Here is a 6,501-nt window from a genome sequence, read left to right on the forward strand (position 1 = left end):
GTCTTCTATGAAAACTTGATGTATTTTTCCTTTGCGTCTAAACTTCAAAGGGAGTACCAGAATGAAATTCAGACTCTAGATTATGATTATCACATTTTTGAGGATGGCTATTCTAATGTTAATGACTCACAAGTTGGACCAACCAATTAGGAATCAGGCAAATTGGATTCGAGTGGTATAAGTTTGGATCAAAGTGGTCATGAACGCCCAGAAATGGAAAGTATGGCGCTAACCCCATTGTCGTTCGAGTTCGAGTCCCTTGTAATTGATATATCAAACCAATTGCTTGCCGAGGATGTTCCTGATTTAGTGCCTGAGCTACTCAGAAAACAATTACCATCGTGTCACACTAGAGGTATTCCTAAACCCACATATGAATCCGAACTTTCTAGTAAAGTTAAGTATCCCATGAGCAATTATGTGTCGAACCATCGTTTGTCAGAACCAAATTTGTCATTTGTAAATTAATTATCTATTGTATCTATTCCTAACAGTGTGCAGGAAGCCTTAGCTGACCCTAGGTGGAAAGCAGCTATGAACGAGGAGATGAAATCCTTGCAGAAAAATGAAACTTGGGAATTCATTGATCCTCCACTAGGAAAGAAACCAGTTGGATGTCAATGGATTTACACTGTGAAGTATAAAGCAGATGGCATAGTTGAACGCTTTAAAGCAAGATTGGTGGCAAAAGGTTACACATAAACCTATGGAATCGATTACATAGAGACATTCGCACCTGTAGCCAAAATAAACACAGTTTATGTCTTGTTGTCTTTAGCTGTGAACTTGGATTGGCCATTGCAACAATTTGATATGAAGAATGCCTTTCTGTATGGTGAATTATTTGAAGAAGTCTACATGGATCTCCCACCAGGATGCATGATACCCGAAAAGTATAGTCGGAAGGTCTGCAGGTTAAAGAAATCATTGTATGGGTTGAAACAATCTCCAAGAGCATGGTTTGGAAGATTCACAAAGTCTATGATAGCCTTTGGCTACCGTCAGAACAATTCAGACCACACGTTATTTCTGAAGAAACAACAGGGTAAGATCATTGCACTCATTGTATATGTAAATGACATAGTGGTTACAGGGAATGATCCTGAAGAAATGAAGGCTCTCAAGAAGTACTTGTCTAGAGAATTTGAAATGAAAGATCTAGGTGTTTTTAGATATTTTCTTGGGATCGATGTATCTTGATCTAATAAAGGAATCTTTCTATCTCAAAGAAAATATGCCTTAGATCTATTACAAGAGACTGGCATGATAGCATGTCAACCAGCTGAGACATCAGTGGAAGAAGGACTGAAGTTATGTGTTAAGTCCAACCAAGTACCTGCTAATAAAGGATGATACCAAAGACTTGTAGGGAGATTGATGTACTTAGCACACACGAGACCGGATCTGGCTTATGCATTGAGCATTGTTAGCCAATTTATGCATGATCCTGGAGAGCAACATATGAATGCAGTTATGCGCATTTTGAGGTATTTGAAATCTGATCTTGGAAAAAGAATTTTGTTTACTAAAAATGTTGGTTGTCAAGACATAGCTGCATATACTGATGCTAATTGGGCTGGAGCTATAGATGATAAGTGATCTACTTCTGGTTACTTTACCTTTGTAGGAGGTAATCTTGTTACATGGAGAAGTAAGAAACAAAATGTTGTTACTCGCTCGAGTGTAGAAGCTGAATTTAGAGGTATGGCGCTTGCACTTTGTGAAACATTGTGGTTAAGACTTCTTTTGCGGGATTTGGGTTATCTACCTGGGCAACCTATTCGAATATATTGTGACAATAAAGCAGCATGTGATATTGCCTATAGTCCAGTTCAACATGATCGTACGAAGCATGTTGAAATAGATAGATTCTTCATTAAAGAGAAGTTGGATGGGAAAATTGTGGAGTTGCCTAAGATTCGATCTAAGGATCAACTAGCCGACATTCTCACCAAAGTAGTCTCAAATCAAGTGTTTTCAAAATTTTTAGACAAGTTGGGCATGTGTGACATCTATGCACCAACTTGAGGGGGAGTGTTGAGATTTTATCTCTTATAGTACAGCTATTGGATTGAATTATTTACTCCTTAATTTAGGGCTAATTGTTTGGTAATTAGTTACTTATTTTAGCTAATCATATTCTATAAATTGGATGTAATACTCATCAATAAATAATCGAATATAATTTTAATTCTCGTATTCGTTCTTTGAATTGCAAGAAATGACCAAACAATTTTAGAGAGTGACGGCGACCATGGGTTGGCGTCTATGGTGGTTTCCAAGTCACGCTCCAGTGACCTAGTTATATGAGAAGAAGACAGCATCGTGAAGGTCGTTGTTGGTGACCTGTTATGGGTCGGTTGAAAGCAGCGCTCTTTGCAGCGATCATAACTTCGCACCGGACTAACATTAATTGCCGAAGGAGGAAACAGGTCTCCGATGGTTGGAGCGATCGGTTTGGGGATTTATTGCTCTTTCTTTAACACTAATAAGGGCAAAATTGGCATTTTAAATTTATAGCATAGGTCATGTGCCTCTTTCACAGACAAAATCAACCGGAAAAGCGATCCCTGGGTTATTTTGCAAAGATTGGGATAATTTAGGGGGTTTTCTGCCCAAAAAAAAAAAAAAAAAAGTTTAGGGGGATTTTTAGGGAGAGAGATTAAAAGTTCAGGGGGGTTATATACATTTTACTCTAAAAATATAAGAATTGTGTAATAATTGGTGGGGAACATGAGTGGCCCACAAGAATAAAGGTGAAAAGAAAATGATATATATACACACACACACACATATATACTAAGTTACATAATGCGGGAGTGAGAGTGCGAAAGCGACAAAGTTTAAAATTTGGTGAGAGGGGAGCAGGGGAGCACCGTGAGAGTGTTTGTACATTTTCTGATATATATTTGTTCTACTTAATGTAATAACATTTTTATACTTAATTTTTTTTTTCCTTGACTTTTGTAATATAAGATTATTTAAAATTAGCTAGGTATATATTTATTATTGGGTAAAGTGCAAAAAAAGCCCTTAAACCTTACTCTCTCTCCCAAGAAACCCCCCTAAATCTATTTTGACATAAAATCCCCTAAAGTATCTCTCTTTTTGTAAAAAAAAAAAAAAAAGAAAAAAAGAAAAAAGAAAAAAAGATGACACTATTCCTGTTGGTTTTGGCATTTAGACAAGCACATGACCTTTGTTATAATTTTGTAATGGCATTTTTGCCCTTATTGATAGTAGGAATTCAATAAAATTCCCCAACTTCGAATCCCCAAATTTAAATCATTAACCCTAACTTTCACTCCCATTTGCTTCATTTCGTACCAAATCACCATCTCTTCTTTGTGAAGGTCTCATCCTCTGCAAAGCTTTCAACAATCACAGACCAAACCCTAAGTTTTATTCACAAACCCTGACTTTCACTTTATAGGTGAAATTACTGCAATTTACAGTGAGAAACGAAGGTGAAGCTGTGTTGCCAAAGTCTCAATTATGCTAAAATGATTCTATCATAGTTTATATATTTGTACATATACATAAATATATATTCGTTATATGGGCAACATAAACAATTTTGTTGGAGATGGCCCAATCATTAATCGTTGGAGGAAAAAAAAAAAAAAAAAAAAAAAACTAACAATTTTAGGCTACCAAAAGCAAACGAATAATTGAAAAACATAATTTTTTTTTTTTTTTTCCAAATCAATCCATCATCACCTGATTCTCACTAGACTATAGGGCGAACTCAACTGAATAATAGGTAACATGCAAAACGCACACAAGGTGGGCATGAGTACCATCATTTACCAGGGCACACAACAATCTACTATTGTGGCACATAACCACTGATCTTGAGGTCCCAAGCTCATATCGTGGCATATATCCATATATATAAATCCATATCCTATCCAAAACATAAAATAAACTATCCGCCATAGTTTTTCAATGGCATGTCATTCACATATGAATTAGTGACTTGACACGAAGTATGAGACTAACTTATTAGCCAGCTTACCCATAGTATACCCCATATCCTGACAATGGTGCATAAATCCAAAACCATATCCTGACAATGGTTCCCAATCCAATAAATGATGTAAGCATATATGTACATCAAATAATCCAAAAATAAATATGATAATAATCATACAAATATCTATTGCATTTAATTAAGCAATATACAATAATTCTAAGTAGCATGTAATTAACTTAAAAAATAAGTAATTAACTTACATCTCAATTAAATTGCATAAACCTCCATGTTATTGCAAATTATTGTATACTATGCATTCTGAGAATTAATTAAGTCCATTTAAATCATTTAAATCATTCAATACGAGCTAAGTAACTTTAGAACCCCTCGAAACTAAAATTTAAACACAAAACCACATCCTGCCATTTTTCCTAGCAAGGGAGTTGGCTCCCTTGAAAAGAAGCCGGCTCTGTACCCCGAGAACTGGTAAATATCAAAAGAGAGCCGGCTCTCGACGTGACCTTCATCTTTTCCAACTTTGGCCACTTTGAATTGCTCCGTTCTCCTCCGTTAAGGGTCCTAAATGTCCGTACTAAGTCCCAAACAATCTTAATTAATTATTTAAAGTCATTATGCATTATTAGAATGATTTAAAACAAGTTTCATGCATCAAGATCAAGTAAACATATATACATAAACATACAAACTATTTGAAATCCAATTAAGCATGCAAACATGATTGTTTTTACTGTATAATTATCCTAGAATTGACCTAGGTATGTACTGAACACGAAGCCAAAGGAGAAAAGTAGAGCAAGAACTTACCTTTGCGAGTTTCGGATTAAAAACCTGGATCTCCTTCTCTCAATTTGTTCTCTGTTTTCGGTGACCTTCAGGTTGCTGTCAAGACCTTTGCTGCTCGAATCCTATCCTACGAACAACACCCCTTCTTCCTCTCCTAAGTTTTGGCCTCCTCCCTTCTTTGGCCACACCTTCTTTCTCTCTCTAACTCTCCGTTTTCTCTTTATTTCTCTCTCTATATCTCACGCAATAACAACCCCTTTAACAGAATACTATATCATATATATATATATATATATATAGGCCAGAATATAACCCTACTCCTAATTGTAGTATAAGTCTGCCTTACAGACTAAGAAAAGAAAAATAAATATAGTTATAGTAATTACTATCTCTGTCCCTTTTTAATTGTCCGCCTCGTAAACTGTGACTCACAATTATGTGAGTCATAGTTTACGAGGCAGACAATTAAAAAGGGATGGAGGGAGTATATTAATAACTATAATCTGCTTATGTACGTATATGTGTGTGTGTGTGTGTGTGTGTGTGTGTGTGTGTGTGTGTGTGTGTGTATAACTGATTCATCCATTAATAATATATATAACTGATTCATCCATTAATAATAATAATAATAATAATATCCATGTATATATATATATACACACACATTAATACAAATATTGTAATATTTCTGATTTTTCTTATTTTCCATTTTCTGGGATTTTTCTGATTTTTTTGGATTATTTTAATCCTTATCTCATTTTGCGTGCCAAACACCGTGGGGTGTGCCAGGTGTGTTCTGAGAGTTAGTTGGAGTATTTCCTTGAGTTCAGGTCTCTTGGAAATGCATTGGTTGTCATTTCAGTATTTTTTTATTTTTCGGGTCGGGAAGTCCTAGGTAGGACCCGTTACCGGAGTTGTTGAGCACATGGATTGTATTTCGGGGTCATTGCATTTCATGCATTATTATTTGATGTGCAATTATATGGATGCATGTTTAATTATGTGGTTGAAAAGTGTTTAATGTATATATATGTATATATATAATGTTAAAGAAGATTTTTATTAAGCCATGTGACCCACCATCACCTTTAGCCTTAATTAATGACCAAGGGTCATTAGATGATCACTTTTCATCAGCTCATTCTCGCCATTTATCTCTGCTACCATCGTTTTCCGTTTTTTTTTCTTTCACCAATACAAGCCTAGATCTACACCACACCATTGTGAATTTGACTTCGACACTGAAGGCAAAGTCGACGAGAATGAAGAGGGCTTCATATTGATCGGTGCCAAGTTGCATTTGGATCATTTTGAGATTTCAAAAAATTGGGCTGATTTGGGGTTTTTCTTCTAAAATTGAGGTAGGGGTCTTCTAAGCCACACTCTCTTTGATTTTGGTGAATTTTCCTCTTTATTTGACTAGAAGCATGCTAAATTGTATAATTATTTTATGACTATTATAATTGTGTATGTATATCAAGCATGAAGAAATGTCCTATGTGTTAAATATGCTAAATTACATGTTTAATTGAGTTGTGGTGAAGATATATGAGCTTGATTGATTTATTACTATATGCTTTCTTATTAAAATGCCATGATTTATAAATGTGAGAATGTGATGTTGTATGGAAATTCATGTAGCAAGCATGCTTGGATGATGTTGATGATATGTATGGAATTTCTATATTGCCATGGCATTGAAGGACTTGCATAATTCATAC

Source organism: Cornus florida, unplaced genomic scaffold (assembly GCF_030987335.1).
Source record: "Cornus florida cultivar Cherokee Brave unplaced genomic scaffold, ASM3098733v1 CherokeeBrave_3.0.0_Hap2_Chr04, whole genome shotgun sequence".
NCBI lineage: Eukaryota > Viridiplantae > Streptophyta > Magnoliopsida > Cornales > Cornaceae > Cornus > Cornus florida.